The following is a 16,781-nucleotide window of genomic DNA, read 5'->3' as shown; positions in this document are numbered from 1 at the left end:
ATAAGTTGACAAGAACTTCAAAAATGAGGCTTTTTTAAAAAGGAAGGGCAAGCATCTGGAAGTGGCAATGAGGAGCAACAAGTACACATAGTCATCTCTAGATCCACAGACAAGAAGATTGTGGGAGAGCAAAGCTCCACTTGAGAGGTCAGTGAGGGGAGAGGATCTTAAGGAAGAGCCAGGTTTCCCTCAGAGCAGGAAGGTGACAGGAAAAGTTTGGAAGAAAGACTGAGAATATAGAGGATTTTGATGATGACAGATTGCGAGTTTCAAGAAATGTTGACAAAAATGTTTCGGAAGAAACCTTGTTTATCTGAGGACTATGAATAGATTTTATCTTGTAAACTGTGTACAAAGGCAGATGTTTATGTGTGACCGGTACTCATGGGTTGCCTTTCCATTAAAAAAAAAAAAAAAGACATTTTCTCAAACACTTACATAAAATATTAAAAGAAAAGAGAATTTTGTCCACACCAAAGTAACTATAGGTTTGTTATTTGTATTTTGATTGTTCAGAAAGAACTTTGAATAGAGTCCTTGACACCTGTTGTTAAATGCAAGGCTATGAAATTGAAATGTACTTGTGAAATTCAAACATTTTCTTTGATTCAAGGTAGCTATATTTTAAATCCTTACCTGAAAATATATTCTATTAATTCTAGAGAGAGAAGGGAGACAATAAGAGGGAGAGAAAAATTGGTTGCCTCCAGTATATATGCCAACTGGGAATGGAACCCACAACCCAGGTATGTGCCCTGATTGGGAATTGAACCCTCAATCTTTTTGGTGTATGGTGTGATGCTCCAACAACTGAACCACACAGATAGGGCCAAGGGAGCTATTTTAATCAATGCATAAAATGTTAATAAAATAAATGAGTAGCCTTGCCTGAAAAAAAAAAAAAAGACATTTTCTTTACTGTCAACATCATCATTTACTAACATGAAAGATTTATCTTTTTTTTTCTCCCAGTGTAATGTCTGTATGCACATGTGTTTAGCTAACATTTTTAACCTGGCTAAAATTAACTTAATTTAAGACTGATAGATAAGTCATTGGATAGAGAACAGAAATGTCAACATAAGCACATTATAATAAGCATATCTCAGATGAGGAATAGGCATTAATCAGAACTTGTATGAACACTCATTTCCAGTTTCCTATTTGCCCTATGCTACCAATATAGCATCTCTACTAGTATACTGAATATTTCTCAATACACAGAACAGAATATGTTTGTTATGATTGACTGGAAGGTACAATTTCCTTTTAGTGAATTGCAATTCCCCATTGCCTCATTTTACACAATTCAATGTGCACTGCAGGTGTAGAGGAAGTTTGAGGAGTAGTGTTAGGATGAGGTCCATTCTGTCAGGAATCCGCTTCCTCCACTTTTCCTGAGATTTAAGGAAGGCAAAGGGAGCTGCTGGCGCCAGGAGCCCAACACTCACACAAGCATGAAGAAGAGAAAGTTAATTGTTCTCTAACTGCAGCCATGGCTGGGCACACTCACTTTCTGGCAGGATGTGGAGGCAAAGAGCTTCTGTATGTCTTTCCACATAACTGCATTTATAGTGGGATACTTCTCTATGGTTTTGGATATCTATGATGATCAAGAATCTCATTATCTCATCTTACATGTGGTTAATAAGTTTTGAAAATTCCCACATTACATAACTTAAATACCAGAGCTTATTTCCCAAAGGACTCTTTATTAGTCAGCATTTGTACAGTTATAGGACTTAAAAATTCCAGGCATCATACACCCAAAATTTTAATGTGACTAAACAAGTCAACATATTGAAAAATTTTAGGGAATTATTATTTCAACTATATATCCTTTCATGAAACTTTAAAAATGACTAGCAAAACAGTTAAAATTGACTTCATTTTCTACATAAATTCTTTCAGAGAGTACATTTTTAAAGACAGTTGCTGAATTTCACTATTCTGAAAAGGGGGGGGGAATCAATTCTATCTTAAAAACTTGCTCTGATTTTACACTTTCAGAATATGTTTGGAGACTACAAGTTGATGCTATATACAGAACAGTAAATCAAGCTTGTTCTTTAAAGTCTAAGTAATTGCTAAAATTAATAGTAAAAAAATAGTTGCTGTGGCTGTACAACTATTTAAATACAATTATTCTGTCATTCAGTCAATTTATATTTTTAATTTTATGACTCTCGTCAAAACTATAGCAATGTAGAAGTTTTACTAATTTTCATTTGAGCAATAGTAATTGTTTTAAACATGCCTGTTATTACACAAATAATTTTTTAAGTTTTGTAAAATAAATGTATTGTTATTGTTTCATCATTTTTATTACCATAGGTATCACAATGGTTAGTGAAATTCAAAATATCTTTAAAATCGTCCAGAGTTCTAATAGAAGCTTGTAAGAAAAATTCCCTTTAGAAAAAAGAAACCACTCATGTTTGAAGCTTAAATTCATTCAACAAACAATAATCAGGGGTGTAGTATATGCCTGGCACTCTACCAGGCCATGAAAATGTGGATAGGAGAACGGAGAAATCTCAAGGGCCAGAAGATCACCCTCTAGTGGTAGTGATGACAGTGAAGGGGAACAGAGAAGTCAACAGTTAACATTAAATTAAATAAATGTAATAATTGAGATATGTACAAAGATTCATGGGAACCCAGAGAAGAGAGAGAGAGAGATCCCTATTCAGTGAAAGCTCCCCAATGAGAAGGGGTATTATAAGTTGAACTACATTTTTAATGCTGGTTTTGCCATTTAGAAAAGTCAGAGTGGGGAGAAGGTAGTCAAAATGAAGGGAATGGTATGTACAAAGGTAGTATGGAGTGATGAGGTAAGAGTAGCAGCTCATTATAGCTGGAATATGCAGTTAATGGAGGAACAATGGAAGATGAGGTTCTAAAGCAGTGGTTCTCAACCTGTGGGTTGCGACCCCTTTGAGGGTCGAAAGACCCTTTCACAGGGGTCGCCTAAGACCATCGGAAAACACATATATAATTACATATTTTTTTGTGATTAATCACTATGCTTTAATTATGTTCAATTTGTAACAATGAAATTGGGGGTCACCACAACATGAGGAACTGTATTAAAGCGTCGAGTCATTAGGAAGGTTGAGAACCACTGCTCTAAAGGAAGATACCAATCAATCATAAGGGGCCCTGCATTCTATGGGGTTGTTCTGCATCTCTTGGTGATGGAGAGATACTGAAGATTTTTTTTTAATTAAATCTTTATTGTTCAGATTATTACAGTTGTTCCTCTTTATTCCCCCCATAGATCCCCTCCACCCAGTTCCCACCTGATCCTATGCCCTTACCCCTCCCCCACTGTCCTCTTCCATAGGTGTACAATTTTTGTCCAGTCTCTTCCCGCAACCCCCACACCCCTTTCTCCCTGAGAATAGTCAGTCCATTCCCTTTCTATGCCACTGATTCTATTATATTCACCAGTTTATTCTGTTCATCAGATTATTTATTCACTTGATTTTTAGAATCACTTGTTGATAGATGTGTATTTGTTGTTCATAATTTGTATCTTTACCTTTTTCTTCTTCTTCCTCTTCTTAAAGGATACCTTTCAGCATTTCATATAGTACTGGTTTGGTGGTGATGAACTCCTTTAGCTTTTTCTTATCTGTGAAGCTCTTTATCTGACCTTCAATTCTGAATGATAGCTTTGCTGGATAAAGTAATCTTGGTTGTAGGTTCTTGCTATTCATCACTTTGAATATTTCTTGCCACTCTCTTCTAGCCTGCATGGTTTCTATTGAGAAATCAGCTGACAGTCGTACGGGAACTCCCTTGTAGGTAACTGACTTTTTTTCTCTTGCTGCTTTTAAGATTCTCTCTTTGTCTTTTGTTCTTGGCATTTTAATTGTGATGTGACTTGGTGTGGTCCTCTTTGGATTCCTTTTGTTTGGGGTTCTCTGCGCTTCCTGGACTTGTAAGTCTATTTTTTCACTGGGGAGGGGAAGTTTTCTGTCATTATTTCTTCAAATAGGTTTTCAATATCTTGCTCTGTCTCTTCTCTGGCACCCCCATAATTCGGATGTTGGTACGCCTGAAGCTGTCCCAGAGGCTCCTTACACTATCTTCGTATTTTTGGATTAGTTTTTATTTTTGTTTTTCCAGTTGGGTGATTTTTGCTTCTTCGTGTTCAAATCTTTGACTTGATTCTTGGGATCCTCTTGTGTGCTGTTGGAACTCTATATAATATTCTTTATTTCAGTCAGTGTATGTTTAATTTCTAGTTGGTCCTTTTTCATAACCTTGAGGGTCTCACTAGATTTCTTGAGGGTCTCACTAAATTTATCGGTGGTTTCTAGAAAATTCTTGAAAAACCTTAAAAGTGTGGATTTGAACTCTATATACAGTAGTTTGCTTTCCTCCATTTCCGTCATTTGTGACCTGTTTCTTTGTCTCCCCATTTTTTTATGCTTCCCTGTGTTGATAGAGTGGCTTTCTGTACTAGGTGTCCTATAGGGCCCAGTGGCTCAGCCTCACCAATTACCTGAGGTGGACACTCTTGGTGCAGCCCTTTGTGGGCTTTGTGCACAGTCTTGTTGTAGTTAAGCCTTGATAGTTGTAGGTATCACTGGGAGGAATTGACCTCCAGGCCAATTGGCTGTGAGAATCAGCTGTGTCTACAGTGGGAGAACTTCTGTGCTGGAGACACCCTTCTGGGGCAAGGCTTGCTTCAGTGGGGCTTTGGTGCTCACTGAGTCTGCCCCCTGAGTGTGTCCCTTATGGATCTGAGGAGTTGTAATCTGGATGGTCCCACTCTGACCACTGGGTACACTGGCTCTTGGATCTCTAAGGAGGTCCTAATTTAGCTTCTTCCTGAGGCTACCCAGCAGGAGCTATGGAGAGATCTGCAGGTTCCTCTTCTTTGTTTGGGGTTTGGAGGTGCCCAGATGAGGCCCAGCTGTGAAGCAATGCAAGCTGCTGTGGGGCCTTGGGCCTTCTTTTGGAAATTCTGGGTCTGTCTGGCCCAGGTGTAGTTTGTTAGGTAATTTTCAGATTGCAAAGGGCCAGGCCTTTCATATGCAAAAGCCTCTGTGCACAGCCTGAGTGGGGCGAGGTCTCAGGGGATCAACAGTGCAGGCAAACAGCTATGGCTGCTCCTCAGTCCTACCCTAAGAGGCCCCGCATCTCAGTGTCCTGGTAATCGCCCAAAGCACCTCTGAGAGAAAGCAGCCCTGGAGTTCAGACAGTCCAGTTTCTCCCGGTATGAGTCTGGGTCCCCAGAGATTTGCCCGGAACTGGAGTTCAGAGCAGTGGGGAGCTTGTGTCTCCCTCCTGATTGAAAAAGACAACAGTGTCCTCAGTTGTCAGTCCTTTCCACGTGTGCCGCCGTACCTCTATCCAAGACTCTACCCAGGAGCCCATCAAGAATCGTCTCATTAGCACAAAAAACATTCCTATTACCAAGAAAATTCCAAGGGATTTAGGAGCTCAAAGAGCAAATGTTAGAACAAAAGACTTTCTAAGTATTCTTATCACTTAGAAAATTACAAAGGTTTTAGGAGCTCTGTTCTAGAAACTGGGGGAAAAGAATATATGAACATTTTAGTAATCCACAGATATAATTTCCCCTACTTAAAACATAATATTCAATGACTTTGAATAAAAATAATCTATTAATACATGAACAACAGGAATATTTTTCCCTCTAAATACATTGTTCTTCTAAATTTCTTTAAAGTGATTCAGTATTCCTTTTTAATTTCTGTATCCTGGCAACATGGAAGGGACATTTAGTGCTATGAATAATCTATGAAGGGATAATTCCAAATATTCAAGGTTAAGTCATTAAAGCCTATACTTGATTTTGCTTAGTTTTTAATATTCCATTAACTGAAAAGCAAAATGATGCATGTTTGAAAAGTAAAAACCTAATTAAGTCTATAATAGCTAATAAAACATAAAGATATTGTATGCTATCATCAAGAAATTTTTCATATTGTCACTACATATTTTGGTTTATTGAACATTGAATATTTTTCCTTTAAAGCTAATGGAAGAATTCCATAGAACTAAATTGCCAAATTAACAAAGTGGGAATGAGAGAAGGAGTTAAGGTTTTATCTATTACTATCTGGACAGGTAGCCATTTCATTAACCCAGACTGAAACTCAGAATGGAAATTTAAGAAATGATTGCTGGAAAGGATAGCAAAGATGGAACAATGTTTTGGTGTTGAGATACTGTTTTGTATTTAATTACATTTGTGTAGTAAAAGATAATCAGAATTTTATATCTAAATACTAGAGACCTGGTACATGGCTTTGTGCACCAGTGGGGTCCCTCAGCCTGGCCTGCACCATCTTGCAATCCGGGACCCCTCAGGGGATGTTGGACCGCCAGTGTCGGCCCTATCCCCACAGGTTAGGCCAAGGGACCCCACTGGTGCACAGATGTACCAGGTCTCTAGTATGCATATAAGATCTTTGGTTAATCTCTTCCCACCCTCCACCCTCCCCACTTCCCTCTGAGATCCATCAGCCTGTTCCATGTCTCCATGCCTGTGCATTGAGCATATATCCCCTGGTTATCAATGTGTGTCATAACTACCCGTTGAATGGTTGAACAATCAAATGGTTATATATATATATATATATATATATATATATATATATATATATATAGAGAGAGAGAGAGAGAGAGAGAGAGAGAGAGAGAGAGAGAATGTTCTAAAAATAAAAATTTTAGAACTGTAACAATATATACAGCCATTAAAAGTATGTATTTAAGGGAGGTTGTTTAGGGAGGGTGTATATATAAAGATAAGAATATGGAGAGAAGAAAAAAGAATATGAAGAATATTATTCTGCAAATGCTTAACCCACTAATTTACTTTTATTCCTTTATTGCAATAATCTATTTCTCTTTACTATACCTGCACTTGTATTCTATTCTTTTCTATATGTTTTTAAGAAATTCCTTTCTTTTTCCCTCAATCAGTGGTGGTAGATGTTTTCATTTTATTAATTTATCTAAACAATCAACTTTTAGTTTTAGTTAAGATCTAAATCACTTTTTATTTTTTGCTTTCTATCTCATTGATATCTACTCTTTATAATTTCATTCCTTCTTCCTTTATGTTTATTCTGCTGTTGTTTTTCTAGCTTATTGAATTGAAAACCATGGAAAGAGAAAATTGTAAGTCCCTCTTTTTTTAGGAAGTATAAACTTTATGGTTTTTGATTCAGTTTTTTATTTTGTTAAATCCTATTTGGCTATTAAATTATGTTTGAAGTAAAAAACTAAAAGACTCTAGCAGTTGTCAGTGAAATGCTTTGGCTAAATAAATGATTGTTAAAAATAGTATAGTGTGTATTGGTTAGTTATTGCCACAAAAATGCTGCATAACTGCTACTGCCAAAACTCAGGGACTTGAAACAACTGTCATTTATTCTCATAGATGACCTATGGGCTCAGCTGAGTGGCTCTGTTGGTCTCAACTAGGCTTGCTCTTGTTTCTAGGGTTCAGCTGGAGGTTAGCTGATCTAGGCTGTATGTGGCTGGGTAGTTGAATTCTGTTCAGCCAGGCATATTCTTCTCATGGCAATGACAAATGTTCAAGAGAGCTAGACCAAGATTGCAAGCACTTTTCAAGTCATTGGTCACATGATACCCAATAATAGTTCATTGCAAGTCGTATGACTGAACCCAAAGGCTAGGGCTAGTAATACATACTTCTTTTTTGTCAGACTGCAAAATCTCTTGTCACAGGGCAAAGATACAGGACGAGGTAGAGAACTATAGCCTTTACTGCAATAAATCTAACATAATATGTTTGCATTTATATTACAACAAAATATACGTTTTGGTTTTGGTTCTGAAAAATTTCTATCACTATATTATTTATTTACTAGAGGATCAGTGCATGAAATCATGCACAAATAGGGTCCCTAGGCCTAACCTGCAATCAGGGCCATCTTCTGCCTGCTTGTCAGTTTCCAGTCCCGCCCCGCTCCCACCGTGGTTCACCGTGGTTCACCGTGGTTCCAGGATCGCAGCATGACTCCGGTTCCCTGGAGCCTGCAGGCCAGGGTGAGGGACCAAGAGGTCAGCTGTTCTGTCCGCTCACCAGTCCCGCCCTGCTGCCACTCACCTTGGTTCGCAGTGGTTCCTGGTTCACCATGCTGCGATCAGAGTCTGTGCCGTGGAGGCGGGATGAAACCGAGAGGTGGTCAATGCACCTCATGGCGACTGTTTGAGCAATCATTTCAGTTGTTATGCTTATAGTCACTGCCCTTTTATTATATAGGATAATATTTTTACTTCACTATTTTTCATTTTCTGTTCTCTTTGTTTTTATTCTATGTATTTTTCTTTTAGTGCAGTGGACTCTTGTCTTCTTATATTTCTTTGAGGATCCTTAACATACATACATTGATTTTTATAGTACTCTAGTAGATTTACATTTTATTAGATTGAATTCATTACATGGCTATTGCTCCTAAATTAGTTTTCCTCATGAATTTTGGAATATTGGTTTCCAGGTGTATCTGGTCTGGAGGTCTGCCATCTTCTGTAGCATATCTTAGAGTCTCTGTCCCACAGTGATACTATAAATAGTTCAAACCTAATTGCCAAGCTTGTGGATAATGTAGTCTCTGCCCTAATTCTAAGTTCTATTTACTTCTTATCCTCCTAGTGATGTGGTATTATAAAAACTTTAACCATTGGTTCACATATATGATGAGTACCCCTTTCCTGAGCTCCCATTCTTAGCAGGGAGTGCTCCCCTGCAGCCCCTAGTTTTAGACTGTGAGTTCTGGCTTAGTTCCATCTCATATGTGGAATTTTTAGTTTTCATTACCCACTAGAATCACACCTGCCAGCAATCTATACCTGCTTTCAGTTCTGAAACAAATAAACTCCACCTATGGCTTTGTATTTATTTTCCATTTCTAATCAAGAAGATGTATATCTGGTCTCTGAGAGTGTTTTTAAATTTCTAATTTCTTTTATTTTGTTAAAATTAAAATTCATATGGAGATGGGTATGAATTTAAAACCTATGGACTTAACATTGTTCATTTTTGTGATAAGGTGGAAATGGCAAATATATTTAATTAAAGTCTTTTATATTCTGAATATCATACTTGTTCTTATATAGGCAAGTGGTTCAGTGGCCCTTGGACAGGCAATGAAGTAGTTTGGCGCATTTCGTTTACATAATAAAAATAGGACAGCTATGTTATTTTCTGAAAAACTTTGCTTATTGTATACACCCTGTTCAAACAAAACATTTGTTTATTAAGTTTAATGACATTCTCTTTTGTTTTGTTTATTAGAAACCTGAACTTAATATGTCATTGCCTCCCAAAGACCTGATGTGCTCAATGTAACATTCAGTGAGCAGGACCAAAATGTGCTTTGTATATGCTCTGAACCCATGTTAGTGATCTTTCATTCAACAGCGTTTTCTTCTTCTTTTTTTAGTCTTCCTTCAAATGTTCATGTGACCGATAGCTTATCCACGTGCATTGTACATTACAAATGAACTTGTCAGAAAAGGAATTATATATGTCATGGAACCAGAGATAACTTAACCTCAGGATCCATTTCTCATGCTCCACCCCTGGATAATGTGCAGAGTGTGATTTTCCTAGGAAGAAAAAAAGTTTTCATTATTGCCACAAAATCATTACTATAGTAAGTTGGTTCCAGAATTATAGATATTTGAAGGTTTATTTTGTTTTTTTGCTAGGAGGGCCACAATTGTAATAAATGCAATGTGTGAGGTTGTCATTATGCTTCTAATATGAGAATAATATATTTGAGGAGATGTTTAGAATGGGAAACCAAGGAACCTGGTTTGAATTGCTCTCCAAAGCGGTATAAAAGGTGATGCGGTTAGTAAGTTCTTACTATACTAGGCAGAAGCAAACATCTTTCACCTAGAGAAACTTCATAGATACTATTTTGAAATGTTTCCTGTTTCGTTAAACAAAAATTCAAATTGTTAAATAGCTTTCATTATTGTACGGAATTTCTAGCAACAAAACCAAGGGAAAAAGTTAAATTAGGAGACCATTCAATGAGCCTAAACTTTAAATTCAAAGAAGAAGAAAAGAGGATGAGAAAGAAGAGGGGAAGGAGAAAGGAGCAGGGGTGGGGGTGGGGAGAGAACATCCAGAAAATGCCCATAGCCCTCCACATGTAATGTTAGGGGGAAAGTTGTCAGGCCAAGAGATAAAAGAATCAGTAAAAGGGAGCCTGGGATTTCAGGTCTCCCAAGTACAGTAGCTGCTCCACAATTTCAGAAATGGAGGCTCTAAGCTCTTTTTGTATCACACTTTTCTAACTATATATAAAAGTATTAACTGTATATATCACAGATTGTGAGGAGAGAAGCAGTTGGAGATTACAGGCAGACTATCCCTCACTTTCTTTCCCTGTCTAATGGTGGGAGCGGTTATAAACACGATTGAGCCTAAAACAGTCTACGTGCTTTGTGTCCTATAAACGGTCCTTCAACCTCATAAAATGAGGGATAAGAAAATGCAAAACTGTGTATTGAACATTCCAGAGTCATTCTGAGATAAGACAAGAGAAAAGTTTACAATGTGGGGCCTCTGAAATATGTTCTTGGGAAGATGAAAACAGAATAGTCGAGTCACAGTCTGTGAGTCACCACCGGTGCCTAATGAACAGACCCAGAGCATCTTAGTCCCAAGTGGCTATAATAGAGGAGCTTCCCTGAAAAACAGTAAGTCCATTTCATGAGTATTCATATACACAAACCATAACCAAAAATATGGGAGGAAAAAATGTCTAAAAGACTCTTTTGGGGTAGGAGGAGAATTATATTGTTTAAATTGGGACTCAATGAAAATCAAAGAGTTCTCCTGCTTAAATGTGAAAGATTCAAATTGAATTTGGTAACTTAAAAATAAAGATTTTTACATTAGACATGAGATAACTCTTGGATTAAGAAAAATGAAGAAACCTTCTAATAAATGCAGATTAAAAAAAATTATCAGCATGCATGAAATTTCTATTTGTCCTAAATAGATGATTACTTGGAAGGCAGCTACAAAAAGTATCCATGAAAAGCTCATAGATGCCTGCCATTCATAAATAAATTTGAAAATAAAAGTGAAAAAGTATTAAGATTCAGACTCTGAATTAGAAAGTTGGTGACCTTAAAATGGCTGGAATGCTGCGTATGGCAGAGCACAATACTTATTTTCTTAAAAATAAGTATTGTTCACTATATATAATTTACCATGTTTAATTAATTGTTCATCTCTCCTTTCTGAAGGCCTGCTATGCCCAGGAAACTATGTATGAGGGAATAGAGCACTATGATCAACAGCACAGGCTATGCAGTTGGACCATGGCTGTGTTATCTTCAGCAAGTTACTTAACCACTCTCTGCTTCATTTCCTCATCTGTAAAATAAAGTTAATAGTACTTATTTAAAGGAGTTGTAAATAGTCAAAGTTTTAAAAATCATAAAATATGCTTAGAGGACCTGGCACATATATAAGCTCTAAATAAATAAGAAACACTATAATTGCATTTGACCTGCAGATATGGTGTTTCAGTTTTTATAAATATTTCATGTGTGCAATTAGTTGATGTATTCCTGGGAACTATCCATGATTAACTTTATTTTTCAAAAGTAGAACTAAGCAAAAGATGTGTGTTAGGCCACTCAGCCCATAAGAGGCAAATATGGAAATAGAGTTCAGGTTACATAGCTCCTGCCCAGGATGCAACCCACCATGCTCCATGGTCCCTTGACAATTAAGTTTTAATTAAGTCTGGAAAAATAATACACACACACACACACACGTATTGATAGATAATTTTGGATATACAAGGAAAATAATCTCACTGAGACTATACTTCAGAGAAGCTGTTATTTAATCACTAGATGCCCAGTTCACGAAATTTGTGCACTTGGGGAGGGGTCCCTCAGACGGATTGCAAGAGGGCACAGGCTAGGCTGAGGGACCCCACCGGTGCATGATCAGGGCCAAGGAGGGTCATGGGAGGTTGGCCAGCCTGGGAGGGACCGTGGGAGGGCTCCAGGGCATGTTCAGCCTGTCTCACTCAGTCCTGATTGGCTGGTCCCCCGCAGCAAGCTAACCTACCCGTTGGAGCATCTGCCCCCTGGTGATCAGTGCATGTCATAGTGAGCAGTTTAGTGGCTTTAGTATATCATTAGCATATTATGCTTTGATTGGTTGGATGGACAACCGGACACTTAGCATATTAGGCTTTTATTATATAGAATAGTCAAAGAGGTGAACAGAGCACAAGGAGGAGGCAATCAATCAGAAAAAGTCACCCAGCTTGTTTCATCGGATTTCTCAGGATAGTGATCATAGTATAACTCAGTGGCTGAGAAAGAAACTCAGCTCCCGAGTCTGTGATAAGGGAATCCTGCAGGTTGTCTGGGACATTGCTGTGTGGCAAGCAGAGCCACAGACCCTGATACCTGCTGAGGGACAGCAAGGTTGGGGTCTATCCATAATTAAATCATCTGTTCTCAGAAACGTATCAAGGGATCCACAAAGAGAAACAAATCAAGAATACCACAAGAGGTGACTCCAGAGGGCTGGCAGTGTGAGAGGTTCCCCTAGTCTCTCTTCTGGGAATTATAACAACTTACACAGCTATAATTCGGCAAAGGGTTCCCTGCTCAACACACAAACATGTCTGAGAGATCCGCATATTGAAACATCTGAAGGCGGGCCAGTGTGCATGCTGGGGAGATGGAAGGGAGAACTGCGGAGATGGGTGATATAGATGCAGCCTGAAGCTCACTGTGGTCTTGAAAAGGGGAGGAATCAGGTTGTCACCTGCACTTTTTGAGCCCAGAGGTGCAAAGTGATACAGTGAGCTCTCCTGAGGGAGTGATCAGGGGAGCAGAGATACAGAGGTGAGGCAGTGGAGGTCTGGCAGTCGCCATTATTAGGAGGAGACAAAGTCATAAAATTACCTGCCAGCCTCTCCCAGCTCACCCTGCTCCCACCCACTGGGGTTTCCCAACGTTACCTTTACTAGAGTACTGTTAGGTATATATACTTATTTGTATTTAATATTATATCATACATTAGCTTACTGTCCTCATTCTCCACCAACATTTTGGTGTCTGAGAAGAGAGTTTATTAGAAACAAATCCTTGATAATTAGAATCATTTGGGATTCAATTAATCAGAGCTATGATGATTATTTCTGCCCTAGTTAAGAGTTCCCAGTTGTTAAAGGATATCTCGGGAGCACACTGTTTTCATCAATAAAAGTATTGCCATACCAAGCTATTAGCTCATCATGGATAATAGGCTCAGAGCTGTCAGAGTTCTTAAATATCTCTTAGTTAAGTCCCCAGAGTGGCTGTTACTTGAACAAAAGTAGAGTTGGTGTGAGAAGTAGGACAAGAATTCAATTCTCCTGCCTCCCAGTTCAGTGTAGTTTCTGTTATACTGTTACTACATATCATTCGTTCTGCTGCACAGTCAGAATGCTGTGCAATCAAACTGAAAAGGCAGAAGAATTCAGAGATAGCATGCATGGGATTCCTTCCAGTTGTTGACTAAACTTGCAGTAGTTTAATTTTTAAACTCAGTTTCACTATTTCTATTGCCACTGTTTAATTACCACAGTCCTAGTCTACCTGGGTCCAATATTCAGATGTACAAAATAAATGGAGGCAAGTGGGTGAGACATCTTGTGTACAGAAGCTCAAAGCTTAAATAATAAATTGAACATTTCTGAGGCTTAAATTTCAAAAATGGTTTACACAGTATTCTGTCACACCATGACTACGAGGGCACATTGTAGATCCACACCCACTCATGCTGATCAGAGGATCATACTTCTTAAGCACACAATCTTGTGGCTTAATTAATATTACTGTATGCCCACGACTCCCTCTTTCCACAGGTGCTCTTTCCACTCTCCTTTACAGGAACCCCACAGCATCTATTAGCCCTTCTCACACTATATTTTTAATCCCTTTGGCTTTATTGCTCCCATCCTAGTAGCAATTAATCCTGCTCTAGCCTTACCAATTTTAAAAATAAAAGCAAAACCTCCTTCAAATCCACTTTTCCATCCAGCTCCCATCCCTATCCTTCTTTTTACAGTCACACCTGTTGAAAGCATTGTTTATGCTTCTTATCTCCATTTTCTCCAACCCTACTCACTCTCGAACCTACTCCAGCCTGGCTTTTACCGTCACTACAGTGCTAAAAGCACTCCTTGAGAGCTCACTGATGACATGCATGTCACTAAACCTAGCGCTATTTTTTTCATTTTCCTCTTACTTGGTCTTGCAGGAGTACTGAGACAGTTCTGCACACCTTTGGTACTGACACACTCCTTTGCCTTTGGTGACCTTATATTCTTTTGGTTTTTCTCCTCATTCTCACTTTTGCCAGTTCATTTTTGCCTCCTGGCCTTAAGTATATTTCTCAAAGTTTTATCCTAGATTTGTTTCTTATTCTTTATCCCCATAGCTTCAACAACCACCTATAATTGGTGCTGTTTTTTTGTTTGTTTGTTTTTCCAGTTGACTCTCGCTGTTCTCTGAACTCCAAATCCAAAGAACAAGCTGTCTCCTTGCCATCTCCATGTGTTTATGAGCAGCCTGTGATTCACATTTCCAGGCTCATTATTTCCTCTCCACATCTGGCTCTCCCCCATTATTTTTTAATTTTATTGCAGGGAACTCTGCTATCTATTCAATTGCATAAGCTAGATAGTTGGGAATTATCTTTGACATCTTCCAGTCCTTGGTCTCCATATTGAACCAATTGCCAAGACTTTCCATCTTTTTTTCAAATTATTTTTCATGACCTATTTATCTTTATCTGTATGATGATTATGCTGTTCAAGCTTGTTACCGCTCACATAGCCTACTTTAATAGCCTCCATACTGGCCCCTTACATATGTTCTTGCACTCCTCTAATACTCTGACTTCATTGTGAACAAAATGATTTTGAAAATGCTAATCTGTTCATGTAATTCTTATATTCTAATGCCTTCCTTTTGTATTAAGATAATATCCCAAATTCTGAATACGGATCACAAGGTCTGGTATGTTATAATGTCTGTCTATCTCATCAATCATACCTAGAGCCACTCAACCCTCTATTTCCTTTATATCAGCCACATCAGCTTCTTCTTTTCCATTGTTTGAATATACTTCTTCCTGTCCAGTTGCCTTTGTGTACACTATTCCCTCCTCCAGGAATAATCGCTGCCCTAGTAATGAGCCAACTCCCATTTACTAGTATATACATATTACTAATTATTTATGTATTACTCCTACATTTCCAGATTCTCCAAAACAGTGGTGTTTCCCCTTGTAAGATGCTCTCTTGGCATAATCATAGCACTTATTACAGCTGCAATTAGTTAGTTGTTTAATATTTAAACCCCCATTCAAAAATATGTGTTGAATAAATGGCTCCAAAATCTGTATCTCTCGTTTTATATCTCCTCTAGAGGTTCTGAGTTTTCTTTTTCTTCTTCCTAAATATACCCTCTGAATGTTTTCTTTTATGCTCAGTTTCAGCTAACAGTCTCATAATCTACATCACCCAAATCAGAAACATGGGAGTCATCCTAGAATTCTCTTTCCTCCTCTTCTTCATATCTAACCAATCTCCAAGTCCTGCTGGCTTAGCTTATAACACATTTATTTCATCTACGTTGTTCACTATCCTTACAGCCACCTTTAAGTCTGCTTGTCTCATCCTTTCATTCTTTTGTGTTTTTTTTCAGTTCTGGAGGGCTTGTCCATTTGTTTTCCAATACCTATTTGGTAAAAAGTTTGACAGCATTTGTTTCTATTGTAGGTGGTGAGAACGTGAAAACAGCACCAGGTGTTCGACTAGTGGGGTCAGACAGGATGTGGGTTCAGCAACCTCAGTATTTGAATTCTATTTAGGAAAGAATACTTAGCTAAGACTCAAACTATAAGAGAACATTTATTTATTTAATCACAGAGGTGGAAGAAGTAATTCGCAGAAATGGAGTTAGGAAATAAGTTACAGAGGGAAAGGAAGAACCCTTGGAGCTTGGGAGTGAGGAAGGTAAAAGTGACTGACCTGCCTGGGGGCGCTGAAGAGTGGTGGGGGCGGGGGTAGTAAAAAGTGTGGGCATGCTCCCAGGAGGGAGAGAGCGCTGGGTCCTCTGTCCTAAGGGATTTAAGGGTGGAGATTTTAGGGGAGGCTCCAGGGGAAGATCTCAATAGAATATTCAGCAGCTCTCCAAATGTGTCCTTTCAGGCTCCGGGTATCCACTGATTGATTGGTCCATGCTAGGGCAGGGGGGCAGTTTTCAATGCAGCTGGTCCTGAAATCAGCCTTGGTATAGCTTGTCTGGTTTTGCTGTTTTTCCGGGCTTGGAGCTGAAATACAACTGAGGCCTAGATCTTATCTCTAGGAAGGAAAGGTCAGGGGGTCCAAACCCCATGACCACAGATAAGCTCGGGAAGAAAGGTCACCCTGGAGATGCGGTCCCACCCTACAGTTGTCCTTTGCTAGGCACCCAGGTGACCTTCCATACCTGGCCCATCGTTCTCGCTCTGCTCATGTCTGTCTAACTGCCTACTAGGTTTTCAGATCCCAATCCAAGGATTTTTCCTCAATGGAAAATTTTGCTGCTTCTTTGATAAAACTTGTTTCAAGGTAATGCCTTCTTTTAAATGCCAGAAAACCAAGACTTTTCTTTAAAACATAAATGATTCTAGAAGTACTATCCAGACATGAATTTATAGTTTATTAATGCCAGAAAACCAAGAC

This window comes from Myotis nattereri (genome assembly GCF_964212035.1).
Source record: "Myotis nattereri genome assembly, chromosome: 2".
NCBI lineage: Eukaryota > Metazoa > Chordata > Mammalia > Chiroptera > Vespertilionidae > Myotis > Myotis nattereri.
The sequence above is the reverse complement of the archived record's forward strand: the minus strand, read 5'-3'. Positions refer to the sequence as shown.